Raw genomic sequence first — 24,139 nt, 5'->3', positions numbered from 1 at the left:
TGCTACATGTTGCATTTATCAGATCTACCCTGTGTTTCCTCTTCTTAATTATTCAGATGGATGGTTGAACTTACATTTCTCCCTATGAATGGCGCCCTCAATTTGTGAAAACAAGCGGATGCTCCTCCTAAGTGAGATCAAACCCAAGGGCAAGCAGTGCCAATCAAAGTGACCAGAAGCTGATTCTGCACAAAACTGTTTAAATGTTTCCTTATTTGTATTTTCAATGGTGACAAATTCATTCAGTAATTGATTGGTCTGGATCCCTTTCAACTAAATGCTCTCAAAGAGAAGATATTCTGAGTGAAATAGGAGACACAAACTCTTCCCTTCCCACCACCAATCCCCCCATGAGCTCAGTCAGTTACCCATAAACTGTGTTCCCAGGTCTCAGCTACACTGCCATCATTTCAGATCAGCCCCATCAATATGCCAGATGGACCACCGGATGCATGCTCATTAGTCATATGCTTTAACACGAGCCCAGCTCTCACACCCACCCGATGGTGGCAACGGAAGCGATTACTCTGGGCACCATGACTGTGTGACTGTGAAAGCAACTGTTTGGTGTTAAGTGATTTGCATAATGGTGGAGAACTCCCGGAGTCCTGTTTGGGGAAGTCTCTCCTGTTTCTGCAGCTCCACATGTACTGCTAGTTTCTACGGGACGGGGAGCCAGAGAGTGAAGCCCTGTCACCCCGCCTGTGTAAGGAAGCAGTGCCTCCTGTCACCCTAAACCACCTCAGTTTAGTCACAAGAGCCCTTACAAGCAGAAAAACTTGCTGCCCTGGAAGTTTCCATGCTGTGGGTAATATATTCAGACCCCAGGACAAGATCCGAGTGCCCACTTAAATCTAAGAGGCAGATGAGAATAATATGATTTTTTTAAATGACCCTATATTCTGGGTGAAACACCCTGGCCACAGCGGCCAGGGATTGCAGAGTGCCAGATGAGCAAAGGGAGGCCAGTCAGGTGGCTGATGGACTCTTCAGAAGAGGCACAATGAGGACCTGAAAAGAGCCATTGGTTTGAGAAGAGAAGAGATACAGCTGACCACATAGTGGCAGGATGGTAGGCAGAGTAAAGGCAGAAAGATGTCTTTGTTCTAATCCCCAAACCTCTGAACATCATGTTGTATGGCAAAAGGGACTTTACGAATATGATTCAGTTGAAGATGTTGATATGGGGACATTATTCTGGGTTGTCCATGTGAGCCCAATCTAAGCACAAAGGTCCTCATGTGAGGAAGCAGAAGTATCAGTCAGAAAGAGGTTGGAGTGGTGAAGGGGCTATGAGCCAAGGGATGGGGGCAGCCTGGAGAAGCCAGAAAAGGCAAGGAACTGATTCTCTCTGGGAACTGCAAAGACACAGAGTCTAGTACTATTTAATAGAGAAAACTAAAATAAATATTACATTGTGTGTGTGTCTTAGTCGCTTAGTTGTATCCAACTCCTTGTGACCCCATGGAGTGCAGCCCTCCAGGCTCCTTTGTCCAGGGGATTCTCCAGGCAAGAATACTAGAATGGATTGCCATTTCTTATACCCAAATACAGAAGGAAATGCAGTTCTGCCCACACTTTGATTTTGACCCATTTCAGACTTCTGACCAGAACCGTAAGATAGTAAACTTGTGCTGTTTAAAACAAAAGTGGAAATGTTAGTCGCTCAGTCATATCCAACTCTTTGTGACCCCATGGACTATGGCCCACCAGGCTCCTCTGTCCATGGGATTCTCCAGGCAAGGATACTGGAGTGGGCTGCCATTCCCAAAGAAAAGAGAAATGCCCTTATAGCCTCAAAATGAAAAATAAAATTCAGTCTTTCTCCCTTCCTGCTACACTGTGGGCAAATACTGTTGTTTGTCTGTTTGTTTTTAATCTCCCAGACCTGCCTCTTGGAAAGAATAGAACTATTTGTTGCAAAAGTCTTTGCACAGGAGAACAAACAGTTAAAATGCCATTTCCTTCAACCTCAGGGCACAGAGGATTTTGTGAAGATAAGGACAGAAAGTAAAGCAGATTCCTCCAGAAGCAGAAATCAGTGCCCTGATCCCACCATATGTCCCAGGAGACACTAAGACCTTGATATAAATGTGCATTCCCAGGGACCGGACCTGGAGACACAGCCCGGTAGTCCATGTCAAACCTCATGGGCAAAACTGGAGTGAAACAAACAGACCCTTTTAAGCAGGATAATTGCCTGACTTCGAGGGAAACACAATTCGGACAATAAGCAGTTTACCAGCACCAACCACAACATGGAGCCCAGAAGGGCCTCCCCAGCTTTCTGCACAGTGTAAGAAACCTCCCATGCTTATATAACCCCGGAGAGTAGAAAGGAACCACCGAACATGCCAAACATTTCATTTCTTATCAAACAGGCAAAGACTCAGAGCCCAGTATGATTTAACAGGGAAAAATAAATTACACTTCTTAAACCAAAATATAGTGAAGTACATTCCTGCCCCTTTAGAAAATGATCAGGATGAATCCTGTCATGATTTAAATCATCGTACAAGCCTCCCTGGTTACTTTTGCTGAAACCCTTACACCCACACTACTCTGTCCCATCTGAACCAATCTCTATTTGATCCCTTTTCTCCTAATGCCTTTCACTCATGTCCATGATTAGCAGACAATCCTACATACTCAACTTCTTGGAATAGTTCCTCCACCTCTTCATTTAATTGAAATCTGGTCATCTCCTGAGAACAAAGCATTCCTGGGAGACTTCCCTATACAAGCCACTTTTGTATTCAGTCTCATGTAGCAGTGAGTGGGTCATCTTCCCTTTCTCACTGGCATGCCCATTCCATTGCACCCTCACTCTCTTACAAATCCACCAGTTGTGAGGCTTGCCATCTGGCTATATTACCGTGTACCTGGCTTATAACTTTCCCTTGTACCCCAATTCCTTTTATCATTTTTAATAATACCAACATACATATAGAAGACCTCACTGACAACCCGGAACTCAAGTTCTTGACCTCATTATTCTGTGATGTAATTTTACTTTACTCTGTATTCTCAAGGGCAAAACAAGATTGGATCTTATCATTACCAAAAACTATATAACTTCGGCATCTTGAATGCAAACATTTCACTCTCTGAACAGTCTCCTCCCCTGCAAGCCCACTTGCTTAAGTACCAACATTTTAAAACGCTTCTACTCCATCAGGACCTTCCAGTTCATTGGCCCAATAATTTTTCTCTCCATCCGAAGCCTGGTCTTCCATTTATTTCCCTGCTTGTTCAGCTTAGATGACATGCTCCATCATGATAATCACGCCATAACTGGTGTTGGCAAACATCATCCATTCCCTTGTCCCCTCTCTCCCCCCATCATACCCACCTGAAAAAAATCCCACGTTGGATACAAAGCAACCATTTGCCTTTCTATGCCTTCACCCAGAGCAGCTTAATATGGCTAGAGAAATTCAAGGAAACAACCAGGAAGAACAGTTTCACTTTCGGTTCATGTTTATGCATGGCAAATAGAACCTCAACCACCCAGCAATTCTACTTCCTTCTATAGTAAATTTGACTTTCGGTCCTCTATGATTGTTCTTTCACATGTTCGCTTGTCTCCCTAAATTTCCCACTCCCTCTCAGTCTCAGATGTTGACCTTGCCTCAGACTTGACAATGCTTACTTATCATTACATCACCAGACCTACAACTTGGCCATGTGCGTATGTGGGCTACAAATTCCTCTGCTTCAATTAAGGAAGTGCCCTAGTCTTCCCTAAGTGTTATGTTAGTTGCTCGCTTGTGTGCAACTGTTTTGGGACCCCATTGACTCCCAGCTCCTCTGTCCATGGAATTCTCTAGGCAAGAATACTGGAGTGATTAGCCATTTCCTTCTCCGGGGGATCTTCCCAACCCAGGGATTGAACCTGTGTCTCCTGGGTCTCCTGTATTGTAGGTGGATTCTTTACTGTCTGAGCCACCAGGGAAGCCATTCTTCCTTAATATTATCCCAATGTTTTCACAGGACCTTTGGTCACCACCATTGTCCAGCAATATCAATCTTTCTCCCTCCACTGATAATTTCCAATAGTACACCAAAATGCTCTAACATTTCTCCTCAAGAACAAGGAAGAGGAGGAGGAAGAAGAAAGCTACGCTCTTTCACATAGCCTGCCAGCCATTGCTTCTCTTCATATACAAAATTCTCAAAAAACTTGGCTGCACACACAGTCTCTATAACCTGCTTCCATTCCCTCCTCAATTCCCTTCAACCTGGCATTTTATACCATCTGCCTTCTATGTTCTAATTGTTTACTGATCCACAGGAAAGCTGTGGACTTTTATACCTTCATTTTTATTTACTCTCTTAGAAATACAATTCATATGTCACCAGATTCTGTTTCCATTTTCAAGTAGATCAGCATGACATCTGAATATATATGTGATTTTTCTTCTAACATTAATGCATATTATGCATTTGCTCTCTATATTGAATTCATTAAGATTCCTAGTACAAAGTAGAATGGCAGCAAAGAAAGCAATGAGAGCAAGCACCACCAACTTATTTCTGACTAGGAAGAAAATGATTCTTGTGTGAACTTTATGTTTACTTTGAAATAATTTCAGATTTTTTAAGTTACAAAAAATACATATGTGGAGATGTATATATATAGTAAGACACATCATATGCAGAGTACATCATGTCAAATGCCAGGCCGGATGAAGCACAACCTGGAATCAAGATTGCCAGGAGAAATATCAATAACCTCAGATGTGCAGATGACACCACTCTAATGGTTGAAAGTGAAGAGGAACTAAAGAGCCTCTTGATGAACGTGAAAGAGGAAAGTGCAAAAGCTTGCTTAAAACTCAACATTCTAAAAACTAAGATCATGGCATCCGGTCCCATCACTTCATGGCAAATAGATGGGGAAACAATGGAAACAGAGACAGACTTTACTTTTGGGGGCTCCAAAATCACTGCAGATGGTGACCACAGCCATGACATTAAAAGATTCTTGCTCCTTGGAAGAAAAGCTATGATAAACCTAGAGAGCATGTTAAAAAGCAGAGACATTACTTTGCCAATGAAGGTCCACTTAGTCAAAGCTATGGTTTTTCCAATAGTCACATATGGATATGAGAGTTGGCCATAAGGAAGGCTGAGTGCCAAAGAACTGATGCTTTTGAACTGTGGTATTGGACAAGACTCTTGAGAGTCACTTGGACTGCAAGGAGATTAAACCAGTCAATCCTAAAGGAAAATCAACCTTAAATATTCATTGGAAGGACTTGATGCTAAAGCTCCAATACTTTATCCACCTGATGTGAAGAGCCAACTCATTGGAAGAGACCCTGATGCTGGGAAAGATTGAAGGCAGGAGGAGAAGGGGACAACAGAGGATGAGATGGCTGGATGGCATCACTGATTCAATGGACATGAGTTTGGGCAAGCTCCAGGAGATGGTGAAGGACAGGAGTGGGAAGCCTGACATGCTGCAGTCCATGGGATTGCCAGGAGTCAGACACGACTGAGCGGCTGAACAACAACAAGAAACATTAACACGATTCTAAAAGTCAGAAATAGAGCAAGAGGTATACTCAGAGAAGGTCACTCTCTCCATCCCTTCCACCCCATTCCCATCCACCATACTATTCTGTTTCACCAGTTCTTCCTAAGTTGTTTTTCTATTTGGAGAGCTGAGGGGGTTGCACAAATGAGCAACATTGTCTTATTTCCTCTTCTTTCTTACATGAAAGATAGCATGTTGCAGATACTCTCCTGCATTTTATATTTTTCACTTAACAACATACTCCCAGAAATCATTCATACTTTTTTTATTCATAGAGATTCTTTCCATTAACCCTCAATTAGGTGGTGTTTTTTGGTTTATTCAATCACCGTCCTATACATGGGTATTTGTTTCCTTAAGCTCTATTTTGAAAAATTTTTAAAGCTTCTATAATTAGCCATGGGCATATATGTATTTTGAGATTTGGGAAGGTATATCTTCAGGTGAATTCTGGAAGTGGGTTGCTGAGTCAAAATGTAACTGCATATATAATTTTGTTAGATTTTGCCAGATTCCATTCCAAATGGGATGTACTGGTTTGCATTTTCACCAACGTTATATGAAAATGGCTGTTTTCCCAGCCTCATCAACAGCATTTTTAGTCATCCGGTTTTTAATTTTCACCAATAGGATAGGTGAGAAATGGTATCACAGTACAATTTTAATTTGCATTTCTGTAATTATGAGTAAGGTTGAAGAGCTTTTCATTAATTTAAAGGTGATTTTCATCTTTTTAAAAATCAGTTTATATCATTGGCTCACTTTCCTGTCAAGCTTTTAGATTTTTACTTTCTCAATTTTTAAGAATACTATATTTTAAAATAGAGATATTATCCTTTGACTGAAATATTTTCTTTCAGTTTGTCATTTGTCTTTTAACTCTGTTTATAGTGTTTTTTGACGTGAAATTTTTATTTTTCTCTAGTGAAATTTGTCCATTTTTGTCTTTATAGCCTCTTGATTTTGAGACAGTTTAAAAACCTTCCCTTATATCCAGGTTATAGAGGAATTCACTCAATTTTTTTCTACTACTCTATTTTACGTTTAAAATCTGCATGCATTGGGAATTTATTTCTGTGTGTGGTGTGAGTGAGTGACGTAATTTTATTTTTTTCCAAAGGAGTAAACAAATTTTTAAGCACTATTAAAAACTGGATCTTTGACTTGGTGGTTTGAGATACAACTTTATCATGTGCTTAATTTCCTTACATCCTTGAGTTTTTTCTCAACTTTTTACGTTATTTCACTACTCTGTTCACTCATGTGCCAGTATCATATTGCCTTAATTATAGAGGCTTCATGTTATGTTTTAATGTCTGATAAGATTAGTCTTTCTCGTGGTTTTCTTTTTTTTTTTTTGCTGCTTTCCTGGGTGTTCACACATGTTTGTTTTTCCAAATGATATTTAGAAACAACCTGTCTAGCTAAAAAAAAAAAAAAAAACTTACTGATATTTTTATAAGGATTGTATTAAACTCACACATGAATTTAGCAAATCACCCTATCCAAGAGAAGGATGTGTCTTTCCATACGTTCAAGTAAACTTTTATGCTTTCCAAAAGTATGTTACAGTTCCCTCAAATAAGGTTTGCACATTTCTTAAGTTTATTTCTGCACATTTAGCCTTCATTTTTCCTATTGCATGTTGGGTGTTCTCTAACTTTATAATCTGTAACTCATTTTTCTGTATGTGTGGATATGAAAACTATTTCTGTATATTAATTTTATAATCTGGTACTTTACTTTTTATTGTTTGAGTTAATTTTATCATTGACTCTTTAGGGTTTTCTGGGTATGGGAAAATATCATTTGCAAACTGAAGTAGTTTTACTTCTTTATCAATTCTTATTCCCTAGCTGATTTGCTAGTCTAATTGAATTGGTCAATACCTCCAGTATAATGTTGAATAGTAGTGGAAATAATGACTTCCACTTCCATAAGTTACTCTATGTTTAAAGTGATTTACTGTGATATGTTTGGTACTTGAAGGAGAGCTTGACTCGAAATAAATTTTTAGTTCACACTTTCACTTTGTTGAAAATGCAGCTCCATATGATGTTTTTGAGAAATCTGATAGCCATCTGACCCCTTGGTTTTTGTTATGTGATGCTTACACCTGGAGGCCTTGAGAATTTTTTGTCTTTTAAGTCTAATTATTTTTCTCAGATATGTCTTAAAGTTAATTTTTCTGGGTTAATTTCTGCGTGCATCCACTGAGCTTTTTAAATACATAAATCTAGATCCTTTATATTTCTAAAAAGTTTTCTTGAATTAAAGTTTTAAATGATGCTTTTATTTTGTTTCTTCAAGGGCTTTAATCAAACATTTATTTCTTCTTTTTCTTCCATTTCAACCACTTCCTCCCTGACTCTTTTTACTTCTCTCTTCATCCTATTTTTATTCTCTTGGTTATTTTCTGTCTTTCTCAAATGCTCCTCATTAAATTTCCTTTTGAGTCTCTTCTCCCTTTGGCAACTTGTAATTTAGCCTTCATTTGTGAGATGATTTGATCTCTTTTCTATTTCTTTCATGAGTTTAATCAACTCTCTTCATTTCTTTCTTTGACTCTATTTCTGTTCTTAATTTTTGTATTTGTGACTCAAGATAGGCTATCATATCCCCAAATGCTGCTGAAGTACATTTCATCAGTTTGGAGAGATGCCTGACCGTTTTCCAGTACTTCTTGGTTGCTTTGTTTGTTTGAACAGGGAAACAGTCATCAGCTGAGTTAGACTACTTCTCATTTTCTAATACAGTAATTTTATATAGATTTATCCGACTTTTTTTCTATTCATTTTGCAAATCTGAGTGGTTTCTAGATTCTTAGCTCAAAGGCACCATCTCTATCAGTGAGCAAAGTGCAGTTTCTTTAGTGGATGAGGTCAATGTTTTTGTTTGCATGTTTGTTTCTACATTCTTTTTGGTGATGTTGTCCACTTGCTGACTCTTTGTGATCCCATGGACTATAGCGTGTCACGCTTCCTTGTCCTCCACTATCTCCCAAAGTTTGCTCAAGTTCATGTCCATTGATTCGGTGATGCTGTCTAACCATTTCATCTTCTGCTGCCCTCTTCTGCTTTTGCCTTCAATCTTTCCCAGCATTAGGGTCTTTTCCAGTGAGGCAGCTCTTCACATCAGGTGGCTGGAGTATTAGTGGCCGGAGTATTGGAGCTTCAGCTTTAGCATCAGTCCTTTCAGTGAATATTTGGGATTTTTTAAAATTAGAATAATAATAAGAAAACATTCTGTTTATTTTGGAATAATTTTAGATTTATAGAAAAGTTGTAAAAAGTATAGAGAACATGTGTATACCCATCAGCCAATTTCAGTTTACCCTAGAGTTCACTAGAAAAAAGTAACTTTGCCATATTATTATTATTAACTGTACTCAACTTTATTTGGATTTCACCAGTTTTTTGGCTAATATGTTTTTCTGTCCCAAGACCCAATCCAACTTAACACATGGTATCTAGGTGCCATTTTTCCTCTGCTCTATGAAATCTTTCCAGTCTTCCTTAATTTTTCATGACATTGACAGCTTTTAGAAGTACTGGTCAGATACCTTATAGACTGTCCCTCAGGTTCAGCTTGGACGACTTACAGGGCTTGGAAAGAACACCACAGAGGTAAGGTGACTTTCTCACCACAACGCAGCACAGCACAGGATACAGGATATTCTCATGTCTTCACTAGTGATGTTAAATTTGATTTCTTGGTAAAAGGTGTTTGCCAGTTTTCTCCACTGTAAAGTTTCTATTTTTTCTTTTCCACACTCTAGTTTTTGGAAGCAAGTTATAGAATCCAGCCTGGAATCAAAAGAAGAAAAGCTAGGCTTTACCTCCTGGAGAGGGGAATATCAACATATATATTATTTAGAATTCTTCTATAGAAATAGTAGTCTATTCCTCCCCATTTATGTGTTGATTTGATCATTTGTTTATAACAGTATGGACTTGTCTATATTTATTTAATATTTTGGCTTATAATTCAGTATTTTGTTCCTCAAAATATTCCAACTTTGACCACTGGTAATTATTTCAGTTTGGGTCCGGTGTCCCTTTGACACGCCTCCATCCTTTTACTTTTTGAGAAACCTTTCACTTCCTAGTACTGTGTTTGTTTGCTTTGGGGGGAGGTTTTTGTTTTTGGTTTTGGTTTTGTTTTTGGAGAAGCAATTATGGTCCTTTGGGTTTTTGGTTTTTTTTTCCTTCTTTTTTTGTCTCAAAGGATTCTAAAATTTGCCCTTAACTCCCCTTTATCAGCCTTTTTTGCCTTCTTCACCCGGAGGGTATGCTTTTGAAAGACTGCCACTACATATCATGCATAATTTTAAGACCCTCTCTATGGCCAGTGCTCTAATCCAACAGGACACTTTGTTACCATTTTTTTTATTTCAAATGAACTTTCTCTTTCAGAGGTTGCTTTGAAGCAGTTTCAAGTGTACCTGTGGCTCTCTACTTCTCTCTTCCACTCCGTTTTTCTGCCCTTACTGTGGCTGCCCTTACTTGCCCCAAACTTGTATCAGAAGCATAAGCAATCACGCACTGAGATTTGGTAACTTTTCATTTTTTATTAACAGTTAATTTGAAATTCGGTACCTTTTGCCCTTTACTTATACTGAAAGCATGATATGATGTGCTCTGGTTGTTCTATACTGGGTTTTGGAAGGTATCAGGATACAGATGTAAGCACTTGCCAGAGCCCTAGTTTACCCTCAAGAATGATGTGGGATGCTGATGCCTGCATCAGTGTAAAGAAGTTTCATTTATTCCTAGTTTCTTAGGGTTTTTCTTTAAAGTCAGTATTTATTCTTTTTTTTTTTTTCTTTTTTTTTTTTCTCTAATTTTATTTTATTTTTAAACTTTACATAATTGTATTAGTTTTGCCAAATATCAAAATGAATCCACCACAGGTATAAAGTCAGTATTTATTCTTACCAAATGCTTTTCCACATTCAGTGAGATGATAAGTAAGATAATCAATTGACATGTCTTCACAAGTTCTTTAAAATAGTGATTATATCAATGGATTTTTTTTTAAGTAGATCCTTCTTCCATCACAGTCATATGTTGATCATATTATATCCCCTGCTAAATTACATTTGCAAAGAATTCATTTTTTGGACCCATGCAAAACAAAATATTAACTTCCTCAAATAAGTTGAGTATCATGCTGTATTTTCCTCTGTTCTAGAACCTGAGGACTAGCTCACCCTTGAAATTTTGAAAGACTTTACTCATTAAGTTTCCTTAGCCTTAAGAAGATATTATACAGTTTAGCGTTTTCTATGGTTTTAGACCTTAAGTTTCCTGCTTAAAATCTACTTTTCTATATTTTATCCAATTTTAATATTTTATATTTTTGATGTTAATGTATTTAATGTTCAAATATGTTGGTAATATTTATACATATTTATGTTGTTTTAATTTTTGTTATATCTATAAGGATGTCCCCTTCACATTCTTATTGTTGTTATATTAATGTCTTCTGTTTTCTAGATTTAAAAAAAAAAAACTAATGAAAGAAACTGTTGTTATTGATCTATTCTCATGAGTTTGTTTTTGCATTTGTTTTCTATTTTGTCTTTGTCTTCTATTTGTGTCCTTATCTTTGTTAGTCTTTATAGTTTTCTCTAACTTGTCCTTTTTCTAACTTCTTACACTGAACACTCAGTTCCATTCATTTCTATTTTTCTCATTTGCTAATATATGCATCTAAAGCTACACATTTTTCTACCATTTTGACCGTATATCAAAGCACAAATTTTTATAAGTACTGCTTTTAGTGTTGTTCATTTTAAACTACTTTATCATTTTATTCTTATAATCTCAATAAGCCAAAATTATTTGAAAAGGTTTTTGTACATATTTTTTGAGGTAGAAACTAATTTTTGTTGAGAATATCTACTTGAATTGTGTTATAAACAGTGAATACAGACTGTGTGATTCTTTCCCCCTTTTTACATCAATCTAGGTTTCTTTCATGGCCTAACACTTGACCTGTTTGATAACGTTTTACGCGAGGATATATATACACATGCTGGTCACCAAAACTGCTTCCTTTTCTTTCTATACATATTACATTTCCCAGCCTCCCATCATGGCAGATATGGCCGAAGACTGAGGGAAGAAGTAAACTGTCCACTTCCAAGTCTTTTCTACTTTTGATCCATGGGCTTCTTTTTTTTAAGACTTCAGCTGATAAACACAATGACCTTACAAGTCAAAAGGGACAAAACCACAAGAAAGGGGTCACACCTACATCACATCTTAGAGGAGAGCCATCAGTTCATCATAAACATTCGGTTTAAATTTTACATGAAAAATAAATAAAATTCTGTTATGTGAAACCATTGAGAGTTTGGGGTTCATCTGTTATGGCAGCTAGTGTTACCTATACATTGACTAAAAAGGCCTCTTTATTATTTCTAAGGATTGAGGTTGGAGTTGGCTACAGCATTATCAGTTTGATCGAATCTCCCAATTTCTTCCCCCCATGAGTCTTTGTATTTACAATCTATTAGTTTCCTCCTTGTCATCTGATGTGTACTATTGCTTGTCAGTCTCTTCTGATGCATTATGCCTAACACTTGGTCCTCAGGAATTCATCCCCTAAAGGTGAAGGATATTCTATGTTTTATACTACTCTATATCCAATATCCAGTTCACTGCCTCATACCTGCTGCTGCTGCTGCTAAGTCGCTTTAGTCGTGTCTGACTCTGTGCGGCCCCATAGACAGCAGCCCACTAGACTCCTCTGTCCCTGGGATTCTCCAGGCAAGAATACTGGAGTGGGTTGCCAATTCCTTCTCCAATACATGAAAGTGGAAACTGAAAAGTGAAAGGGAAGTCGCTCAGTCATGCCCGACTCTTAACGACCCCATGGACTGTAGCCCACCAGGCTCCTCCGTCCATAGGACTTTCCAGGCAAGAGTACCGGAGTGGGGTGCCATTGCCTTCTCCGAGTAGATGTTAAACATTTCCTTAATGGATGGATAAAGGGAGAATGACTGCTAGACAAAGTCCTTTATGAAAGAAATCTGTGTTACTTCTCTGGGGGCTCCTAGGAAGCCCAACTGATACATTTGTCTTTAAGAGTATGCAAGAATAATCAACTCTTAGAGGCTTAGGGGATGTCTATAGTGGGAAAAGAAAGAATCCCAAGCAGATTGTTAAAATGGTCATTTAAATGCACAGTGAATTTTCACCACTTTGAATATCTGCCTTTGCCACATTTCTTCCCCACAGAAAAGGCTGGAGATATAGACAAGAGAGCCATCTTTGCCAAACCTTAATTTTCAAAAATAGAACAGAGACTAAGCACCAGAGACCATGTGCAAATATATCACCTATCCCCCAAAATTAAGTGAAGCAAGACTAGCTTTCAAGTACTTAAGCAACCAATCCAGAGATACCAAGGGCCTCTGCCATATGGTCTTTCCACCGTCTCCCTTCTACTCTAATGACAACTATACCGCAGGCAAATCTACACTTCACTATCCTGTCTTTCCATCTTCATGCCTTGCTCCTGCTTTTCCCTCAGTCTGAAATGTCCCCCTATCCCCATCCCGTTCTACTTCTGCCTTCTGATTTCCCATCTGTCCTTCAAGATGAAGGATGCTACCTCCTCTAGAATTCCTTCTCCAATTCTCCTAGCTGGAAATGCACCTCTCTCTTTTCCACCTTCTGAGATCAGTTACTTTATTACTTGGTTCTGATACGGGGTTGTCTATGCAAAGAGATCAGTATTTAATATGTGACAGTGTGGATGATATTAAAATTGGAGTCTTGTATTACATAGTTCATAGGTTCAAAAAATTATATTGAAGTTTTGCACCTCAATATATATATTTATAAATGCGTATGATGGTCATAAACATGTTACACAGAAACAAAAATTGAAACCTCATCTAATTTAGAAAAAAATTCTAACCACATTTTTGGAGAAAATTTTTGAAAACTTGGTACAGGATAGAAAAAGATAACAAACAGCTAATGATCAAATGAGAAGCACGTGAAAGGGGGATCAGCAGTAGCCTTTAAGGGAGATTTCCAAGCTCAGGGTGGAAAAATAAGCAGCTAACAATATAGTTGAAAGAAGGTCTAAATTAAAAGCAGAGAACCATGTAAGGAAAGAGTGAGAGATGGGAGCTGTCAGCAGTGCTACAGAGAAGTATGAATTCTTGGTATTAAGCCCGGGTGTAAGGAGCTGAGAGGAGTTAACTCTTGACTTCTTCCAGAATTGGAGTTGCATTTGGAGATGCTATACAACTGGATCTTTTAGATACACTTAGATCAAAACTGACATATACACCCTGAAGTGAAAGTCACTCAGTTGTGTCTGACTCTTTGCAACTCCTGGACTATACAGTCCATGGAATTCTCTAGGCCAGAATACTGGAGTGGGTAGCCTTTCCCTTCTCCAGGGGATCTTCCCAACCCAGGGATCAAACCCAGGTCTCCCACATTGCAGATGGGTTCCTTACCAGCTGAGCCAGAAGGGAAGCCCAAGAATACTGTATTGGGTAGCCTATCCCTTCTCCAGCAGATCTTCCCAACCCAGGAATTGAAGCAGGGTCTCCTGCATTGCAGGTGGATTCTTTACTTACTGAGCTACCAAAGTACATAAAATGGATAACTTTTTGTAAAAAAAAAAAAAAAAAAGGATAAGGACCTACTGTATAGCACAGAGAACTCTACTCAATACTCTATAATGACCTTTATGGGAAAAGAATCTACAAAAAAGTGGATATATGTATCTATGACTGATTCACATTGTTATAGATCAGAAACCAACTCAACATTGTAAATCAACTCTACTCCAATAAAAACTGGAATAAATAAAAAGACAGAAAATAGATCAGTCAATTAAAATTTCTTCTACTGTATTAAAAATCAAGATCATAAAGGTTTACCTCTCAAACACTAGAAAGAAGGGACAGGGGAACATAATGTTGTTCTTTAAAAGGAAAAAAAAAAAACAACTTTTTCTTTTGTGTTGGGGTATAGCCAAGCAACTGTGGAAAATTCTGAAAGTGATGGGAATACGAGACCACCTGACCTGCCTCTTGAGAAACCTGTATGAAGATCAGGAAGCAACAGTTAGAACTGGACATGGAACAACAGACTGGTTCCAAATAGGGAAAGGAGTACATCAAGGCTGTATACTGTCATCCTGCTTATTTAACTTATATGCAGAGTACATCACGAGAAATGCTGGGCTGCAGGAAGCACAAGCTGGAATCAAGATTGTCGGGAGAAATATCAGTAACCTCAGATATGCAGATTACACCATGCTTATGGCAGAAAGTGAAGAAGAACTAAAAAAGCTTCTTGATGAAAGTGAAAGAGGGGAGTGAAAATGTCAGCTTAAAATTCAACATTCAAAAAACTAAGATGATGGCACCTGGTCCCATCACTTCATGGCAAATAGATGGGGAAACAATGGAAACAGTGACAGACTTTACTTTTGTGGGCTCCAAAATCACTGCAGATGGTGACTGCAGCCACAAAATTAGATGCTTGCTCTTTGGAAGGAAAGTTATGACCAACCTAGATAGCATATTGAAAATCAGAGACATTACTTTGCCAACAAAGGTCCGTCTAGTCAAGGCTATGGTTTTTCCAGTAGTCACGTATGGATGTGAGATTTGGACTATAAAGAAAGCTGAGCACCAAAGAATTGATGCTTTTGAACTGTGGTGTTGGAGAAGACTCTTCAAAGTCCCTTGGACTTCAAGGAGATCCAACCAGTAAGGAGGCCTGGCATGCTGCAGTCCATGGGGTTGCCAAGAGTCAGACACAATTGAGCGACTGAACTGAGCTGAACTGATAGCCAATTAACAATGTTGTGATAGTTTCAGGTGGACAGCAAGTGACTCTGCCATACATAAACATGTATCCATTCTCCCCCAAACGCCCCTCCCATCCAGGCTACCACATAACTACATAGAACAGAGTTCTATGTTCCATGCATTGGTTATCCATTTTAAATATAATAGTGTGTACATGTCCATCCCAAATTTCTAAACTATCCTTCCCCCAGCAACCATAAGTTCATTCTCTAAATCTGTGAGTCTCTTTCTGTTTTGTAAATAAATTTGTTTGTATCATTTCTTTTTAGACTCCTCATATAAGGGATGACATAAAATATTTCTCCTTCTCTGATTTACTTCACTCAGTGTGAAAAATCTCTAGGTCCATTTGTTGCTGCAAATGGCATGATTTCAATTCTTTTTTAAAGTGTGAACAAAGGACTCCTGAGACACATAACTACCTCTTTTCTTACATTATCCGCAAGGCCACCGTTGAGTAGTCTTACCTAACCATCTGGGCAAAATCAGTCTAACTTGAATCAGGATGATAAAACTATCTTAATTAGAGTTGTTTGTGTGTCTGCTTTTCTTTCTTTGAGAAACTGTCTTTTCCATTGCTCTATCCATCACAGTACATACATAGCTATGTCACTCAATGCATAGTCAGTTAATGTTGTTCTTTGAGTCTTCAGATATTTCCCACATGACTTCTGCAATCAACTTAGGAACTCCTGAAAGAGTTAAATTACATAGATATTAAATTTTAACACTAGAAGTAACAGTAGACATGTTCAAGGTCTGGGAAGGCAAAAAGTGATTTTGTCATTATTTCCAAGTGTGATTAACTGCTCCTGACGGCTTGGAGTCCTGCTTTGAGAAGAACTCTCAGGTCATTTCCTGGGAGAAAAGTGCTACAATTCATTAGGGATGCCTGATAGGGAAATATTAGCTTGCAAGCTACTTGCCATCACTTGTATCTAGAATAACTGGGGAGGCCTTACAAATAGCTGTGAAAAGAAGAGAAGTGAAAAGCAAAGGAGAAAAGGAAAGATATAAGCATCCGAATGCAGAGTTCCAAAGAATAGCAAGAAGAGATACGAAAGCCTTCCTCAGTGATCAATGCAAAGAAATAGAGGAAAACAACAGAATGGGAAAGACTAGAGATCTCTTCAAGAAAATTAGAGATACCAAGGGAACATTTCATGCAAAGATGGGCTCAATAAAGGACAGAAATGGTATGGACCTAACAGAAGCAGAAGATATTAAGAAGAGATGGCAAGAATACACAGAAGAACTGTACAAAAAAGATCTTCACCACCCATATAATCACGATGGTGTGATCACTGACCTAGAGCCAGACATCCTGGAATGTGAAGTCAAGTGGGCCTTAGAAAGCATCACTATGAACAAAGCTAGTGGAGGTGATGGAATTCCAGTTGAGCTATTTCAAATCCTGAAAGATGATGCTGTGAAAGTGCTGCACTCAATATACCAGCAAATTTGGAAAACTCAGCAGTGGCCACAGGACTGGAAAAGGTGAGTTTTCATTCCAATCCCAAAGAAAGGCATTGCCAAAGAATGCTCAAACTACTGCACAATTGCACTCATCTCACATGCTAGTAAAGTAATGCTCAAAATTCTCCAAGCCAGGCTTCAGCAATATGTGAACCGTGAACTTCCTGATGTTCAAGCTGGCTTTAGAAAAGGCAGAGGAACCAGAGATCAAATTGCCAACATCTGCTGGATCATCAATAAAGCAAGAGAGTTCCAGAAAAACATCTATTCCTGCTTTATTGACTATGCCAAAGCCTTTGACTCTGTGGATCACAATAAACTGTGGACAATTCTGAAAGAGATGGGAATACCAGAGCACCTGACCTGCCTCTTGAGAAACCTATATGCAGGTCAGGAAGCAACAGTAAGAACTGGACATGGAACAACAGACTGGTTCCAAGTAGGAAAAGGAGTACGTCAAGGCTGTATATTGTCACCCTGCTTATTTAACTTATATGCAGAGTACATCATGAGAAACACTGGGCTGGAAAAAGCACAAGCTGGAATCAAGGTTGCCGGGAGAAATATCAATAACATCAGACATGGAGATGACACCACCCTTATGGCAGAAAGTGAAGAGGAACTCACAAACCTCTTGATGAAAGTGAAAGTGGAGAGTGAAAAAGTTGGCTTAAAGCTCAACATTCAGAAAACAAAGATCATGGCATCTGGTCCCATCACTTCATGGGAAATAGATGGGGAAACAGTGTCAGACTTGATTTTTCTGGGCTCCAAAATCACTGCAGATGGTGACTGCAGCCATGAAATTAAAAGACGCTTACTTCTTGGAAGGAAAGTTATGACCAACCTAGATAGCATATTGAAAATTAGAGACATCACTTTGCCAACTAAGGTCTGTCTAGTCAAGGCTATGGTTTTTCCAGTGGTCATGTATGGATGTGAGAGTTGAACTGTGAAGAAGGCTGAGCACCAAAGAATTGATGCTTTTCAACTGTGGTGTTGGAGAAGACTCTTGCTAGTCCCTTGGACTGCAAGGAGATCCAACCAGTCCATTCTGAAGGAGATCAGCCCTGGGATTTCTTTGGAAGGAATGATGCTAAAGCTGAAACTGCAGTACTTTGGCCACCTCATGCGAAGAGTTGACTCACTGGAAAAGACTCTGATGCTGGGAGGAATTGGTGGCAGGAGGAGAAGGAGAAAACAGAAGATGAGATGGCTGGATGGCATCACCGACTCAATGGACGTGAGTCTGAGTGAACTCTGGGAGTTGGTGAAGCACAGGGAGGCCTGGTGTGCTGCGATTCATGGGGTTGCAAAGAGTTGGACACAACTGAGTGACTGAACTGAACCCAACTACAGATACAGGAACTGAGTTTTAGAAAATAAGCAATTTGCTCAAAGTCCAGGAGCTACTTATTGTCAAAGCCATGACAAGTTCTCCCATATCAGTACGGAACTTATTTCATTACAATACTGGGGCTAAGTTTTTTGGTTGGAGGTTTCCCCCCTACTATGGACAATTCGATTTTCCGGTAGCACTTACTGCTGCTGCTGCTGCTGCTGCTAAGTCTCTTCAGTCGTGTCCAACTCTGTGAGACCCAACAGACAGCAGCCCACCAGGCTCCCCTGTCCCTGGGATTCTCCAGGCAAGAACACTGGAGTGGGTTGCCATTTCCTTCTCCAATGCATGAAAGTGAAAAGTCAAAGTGAAGTCGCTCAGTCGTGTCCGACTCTTTGCGACCCCATGGACTGCAGCCCACTAGGTTCCTCAGTCCATGGGATTTTCCAGGCAAGAGTACTGGAGTGGGGTGCCATTGCCTTCTCCAGTAGCACTTACTAAACTGCATTTAAGTTTCAAAAAAGGTAGCTGAAGAGACAGTAACAATAAAACCTTCAAAAACCTGACTTAAATAATGATTTGGGCATATTTTTATGCCCACATCCCTTAAAACAAGGTAACTTATTTTAAAAGGCAATTATAAAAGATGTTTACCTAGAAAGTGGTGTCATTCCTCTTCCCTGCCCTTGAAAAAAACAAAATTTATTAGTTATCCATGGCTGTGTAACTATTTAACCCAAAACACAGTGAATTAAAACAATTATTTATTAACCCTCATGTTTCCATGGGTCAAAAATGTCAGAGTGGCTTGTCTTGGCAGTTCAGTTCATTCTTAAGTGAGGTTGCAATCAAATAGTGGTTGAAACTGGGGTCAGCTCAAAGTTGGGGCTATCTGCGCAGAAATGTGAACAGCTGGAGACTGAACACCTTTACTCCTCAGGCATCTTCCCTGCCTCTGTGTGGTCTCTCCATGTGATTTCTGCAGCCCGGTGGCTTTAGGTTAGCCAAAACTCTTACGTATCAGCTCAGGGATCAGAGAGCTTACTGGAAGTTATTCTACCTTTAATAATTCAAGCTTAGGAATCAAATAGTATTAGTTCCAGCCCACTCTATTGGTCAGGGCAGTTACAAAGTCCACCCAGACCCCACCTCTTAAAAGAGGAGTGTCAGTGTCACATTGTCAGAAGACAGTGTGGGCTGGGATATATAGTGTAAATCTGCCATGAATGGTTAGTAAGCAAAGACATTTCAGGGCAGAACTCAAAGGCAACCATACCATCATATTCTGGGAATCAAGATATTATCAATTATCCCAGATTAGAGTTGCCACAGGGCATCTAGTTAAATTTAAACTTCAGAAAAACAATGAGTAATTTTTAGTGTCAACCATGCCCCATGCAATATTCAGGACATACTTAATCCCCAATTAATTAACATTGTGGTAGATATTCTGCATTTTTATTTGCTAAGTATGGCAACCCTCTCCCAGAGTAACTCAGATGGTCAAGGAATTGATATTTTTATGTGCTGTTCGGCTTGGGAGTGAGACAATCTTAGCATCACTGTCATCAGTACTTTCTCAGCTTGCCCAGGTGTGGTGACCAAAGCACCGTCTGTGAAGCTGCTTTCATCTCCAGAACAGAGCACTGCCTTCCACGTTTCAAGACTAGTGTGAATTTGGGATCACTGTCTTTTTAGCTCTCTGATTTCCCAGAGTTTTCTTTTTCAATATTTCAGCTGTGCAGAAGCTGATCTCCTGGCATTGGTTTTGTTTCCTGACAGGCAACATTAATTCATTTTCACATTCACACTGAAATCACTTCTCTCTCTGTCTAACAACAACAATAATGGTGAAAGCCCGTTTGGAAAACAGCTTGATGGAACAGCTGCTTCAGACTCATTATGAGTCTACACTGTCTCTAATCTGGGGGACGGGATGCCCACAACAGCAAGTACATTGTGGTTCAGGTATCCAGTAAACACCGCACTTCTTTTTCTGATTTACTTTTCCACTCGTGCAATTAATAGAAATACGGTTCAACTGTTATACTACCTTCAGTGACTTGCGGAAATTTCCTCCACTAATATCCAGGCCTATCCAACCGGGGTGTCTTGCAATGTCTCCCCCACTATTCCATAAATTCCAAAGCTGTCTCACATTTCCAGTGTCATTCAAAGACAGGCTTAAATGTTCCCCCTTAGAAAAGTATTATTAGCTCTTGTGCAATCCATTCTGGGTCCCCAGATTAAGATCTGAGACTTAAGATATTCATTAACTAACAACAAATCTGGCATTATGTTCTTCCTCTGCTATATACAAGTTACGATGACTCACATGAGTTTCATGTTGCCATGGGAACTATCAGAGTGATGTACCAAGGAAAAGGGCCTTGGTAGCAAGGTAACATTAAGCTCCTCCTTTAAATTCATAAGTAAATACAACTCTCCTCTCTCGCGGCTACAACAAAGTATGTAGTAGACACTGCTGATGTCAAATCTAACATTCATTGCCTTCTTTTTCCTTAAGAACAGAACCTCAGTTTTATACAACTATCCACTCCTTCCCACCATGTCCCTTAAGGGAGAGTTGGGGGACTCAAAGATCCAACACTGAGACCAATAGTGATATACCCTCAGGTATACTAAATTCAGCTTCTGATTAATCTAAATCAAAAATAGAACGGTATTTCCCTGACCACTGTTAAATGATCCAGAGGTGGGCAGCTGGACATGGAAAAGCAAGTAGTTAGTCCCAGTAATACAGAAGACCACTCTGAGGTCATGTCAGGATGAGTCTTGGATTAAGTCAACAATATAACTGTGGTGTTGGAAAAGACTCTTGAGAGTCCCTTGAACTGCAAGGAAATCCAACCAGTCCATCCTAAAGGAAATCAGTCCTGAATATTCATTGGAAGGACTGACGCTGAAGCTGAAACTCCAATACTTTGGCCACCTGATGCGAAGAATCAACTCATTGGAAAAGATCCTAATGCTGGGAAAGATTGAAGGTGGGAGAAGAAGGGGACAACAGAGGATGAGATGGTTGGATGGCACCACTGATGCGATAGACATGAGTTTGAGTAAATTCTGGGAGTTGGTGATGGACAGGGAGGCCTGGCATGCTGCAGTCCATGGGGTCACAAAGAGTCGGACATGACTGAGCAACTGAACTGACTGACTGACTGATAACCAGCAAAATGGAGAGACAGAAGAACCTGGGATATTAGTGGCATTATAGAGCCTCTGATGTGTATTATACCTGAAGCAAATATATGAGATAATACATTTTCTTATTGATTAATCATTTTGAGCCAAGATTTTCTGATTCTAGCAGTCAAAGGCTTCTCACTCATAGTAGATAGAGAATGCAGGATCCAGCCAAAAAGAAAACAGTGTTTTCAATCTTTCTCCCAAGCCCAGTTCTCTAATTCTCTTTTTCAACAGGGACCTAATCCACGGCAGCCTAGAATGCTGTAGTCAAGTTCAGTTGTGGTTTACTATTGTAGAGGAAATTCTGAGGCATAAATAGCAAACAATATGTTAATAACGCCCCATCATGTCATGTGACACAACAAAATGTCATCCAGTAAATTATCTCACTCTCTGGGCTTACGTTTACTTGTATCACTGGTCTCTACTTGGCACCACCATCTTTTCAGAATTCTGCCATTGCAAGTGTCAGAAATTCAAAGTAAAAACATGAAACATATTGGCTAACAAAACTGAGAAATACAGGGATTAGATCTTAACTTCGGTTACAGCTAAATTCAAAGTTTCTAATGATGTTGTCAGGATTTTGTCCATCTTTTCATTTCTTTCCATTCAATTTTCCATTCAGTTGAATACATTCAGTCAGGCCTTACTCACATAGTAACAACAATGACCACTTCCCCCAGCAGATCTAATTTTATGTATTTCTTATGTCTGATGCAGAGACCACTCTTTCTCCATCAATATCTATACAAATCTCTTTTTTAAAAAAAGGATCTGATCGTTTCTTTGGTCAAATTCTTGCCCCAAGTAACAGAGGTCCTATGAACTATACTGTGAACCCCAAAATTCATATGTTAAAGTCCAAACCTGCAATGTGATTATATTTGGAGATAGGTTCTAACAGAAGGTGATCAAAGTTAAATGAGGCCATTTAGTGGTGGAACCCCAATCTTAGAGGGCCAGTACCTGTCAAAGATGAGGAAGAAAAACCAGGATGCCTCTCTCTCCACTCACAAACCAAAGAAAGGACATATGAACAGATGGTAATCACCTATAAGCCAAGAAAAGAGGTATCACGATAAAACCTACCTTATTGGCACCCTGATCTTGGACATCCCAGCCTCCAGAACTAATAGAAATAAATGTTTGTTTAAGCCACCCAGCCTGTTATATTTTTATGACAGCTCAAGATTCTATTACAAGTAGTGAGAAAATGAAGCAATTTTAAGAAAAAAGAGTTACATTTAAGTAAGAATTGATATGCTATACAGACTTTTTCTAAAAATAGAGAGACTGCATTTCCTAGAGACCATGTTAAATAGCCTGGAGTCTATTTAGCTCTTTTTTCTCTCACCAGAACTTCAGAAGTCACATATTTGGATGTCATAGCTGCAAGGTGGAAGCAGACTGCTTCCCTGATGTCCTCTCTGTAGTAGTTTCCCAGTCCACATGAGCCTGGGCTGTAAGCAAGAAAACACCTTTAAACAACAGGCATTTCAGGATTTATTTATCACACAGCTGAGCCTAGCCTAACTAATACATCAAGATGGAACTAAACTACTAGACAAGGGTAATGTATAAGGAGGGAAGTTAATTCTAAAGCCTGTGCTTTGTTTGGGAAAACAGTAGCTATATTGACTAATTATGCATATTTAAGACAAATATGATATGAATGTAATTTCAAAGAATTACAGAGAAAATGGAAAATAAAGAGAACTCAATAAGTTACACTTAAATATTTAAGGTGAAATAGCATGATATCTGTGATTTCATTTAAAATTCTAAAACAGAAAAGAGAGAGAAGGGTTAAATAAATTATATGTGGCAAAACTGATAATTTCCACATGTGTATGAGAATATATAGGAATTTATCATACTATTTTCCTACTCTTATATATACTAGACTTTTTTTTGGAGAAGGAAATGGCAACCCACTCCAGTATTCTTGCCTGGAGAATCCCAGGGACAGAAGAGCCTAGTGGGCTGCCGTCTATGGTGTCACACAGAGTCGGATACGACTGAAGCGACTTAGCAGCAGTAGCAGACTCTTTTTTAGATAACAAGTTTATCCTTAAAGGCCAGAAAAGTGTTGGAGCTGGCCTGGGAACAGAACACATTGAGGATGACAGAACAAGAAAAGAAGGGAATCAGGTAAGTTGATGAAATCATCAAGCTGTTAATTCAACAAATAAACAGCCTTAATGTGTTCAAATATGTCCTTGAAAAGGAGATACCAAACAGGATTAAATGTGCAAAGATTTTATTAAGGAAAAGGGAGGAGGTGGGAAAGGCCGGAAGAGCCATCCAATTGCAATACAAGTCTGACTCCTGAGGGAAGAAGGTTTGGATGGAAGTGTGCAAGGCGGTCTGGGGGTCCACAAGCCAAAGCCAGCTATCAGAGGAGTCCAGTGTCTCCCAGAATTGGGTTGCCTAAGCCTCAATGCCACACTCAGTCATTGGTGGGGAGCAGCCTGTGGGAAGCATGGCTTCCATGAACATGAAGCAATGGTTCTCAGAGACCAGCAGCTAAGTTTCTTGATTGATCACACTCTCTATAGTTAGAAGTCTGCAAGGTACACTCCTATGGCTATCATTCCTTATTCCTCTACCCCTCTTTTCTGGGGAGTTTTTTCTACATAAAGTAGTAAGATTCCTATTTAAGCCAAAGGCATCCTGATTTACTACAAATAAAGTATTCATAGCCACCATATAATGA

At 39.2% G+C, this 24,139-nt stretch overlaps 1 long non-coding RNA gene across 4 annotated transcripts in view; it reads right to left on the bottom strand.

Annotated features, from left to right (window-relative positions):
- LOC147365478 (uncharacterized) overlaps positions 1-24,139 on the bottom strand; it is a 207,685-nt gene that overhangs the window by 40,653 nt on the left and 142,893 nt on the right. For 2 of the 4 annotated variants that reach the window (XR_015135577.1, XR_015135576.1), the window contains exons 2-5: positions 22,778-22,883; positions 22,390-22,474; positions 18,865-18,895; positions 8,912-9,348 (exon numbers count right to left, since the gene is read on the bottom strand). This is a non-coding gene — a long non-coding RNA (uncharacterized LOC147365478). Of the gene's footprint in view, positions 1-8,911; positions 9,349-18,864; positions 18,896-22,389; positions 22,475-22,777; positions 22,884-24,139 lie in introns of those variants that run through there. The other 2 variants (XR_015135578.1, XR_015135579.1) reach the window with 2 other exon arrangements.

This window comes from Bos grunniens, chromosome 10 (assembly GCF_055505025.1).
Source record: "Bos grunniens cultivar Pamir isolate PY7600 chromosome 10, Bosgru_T2T1.0, whole genome shotgun sequence".
Taxonomy (NCBI): domain Eukaryota; kingdom Metazoa; phylum Chordata; class Mammalia; order Artiodactyla; family Bovidae; genus Bos; species Bos grunniens.
This window is presented reverse-complemented; position numbering and strand designations above follow the sequence as displayed.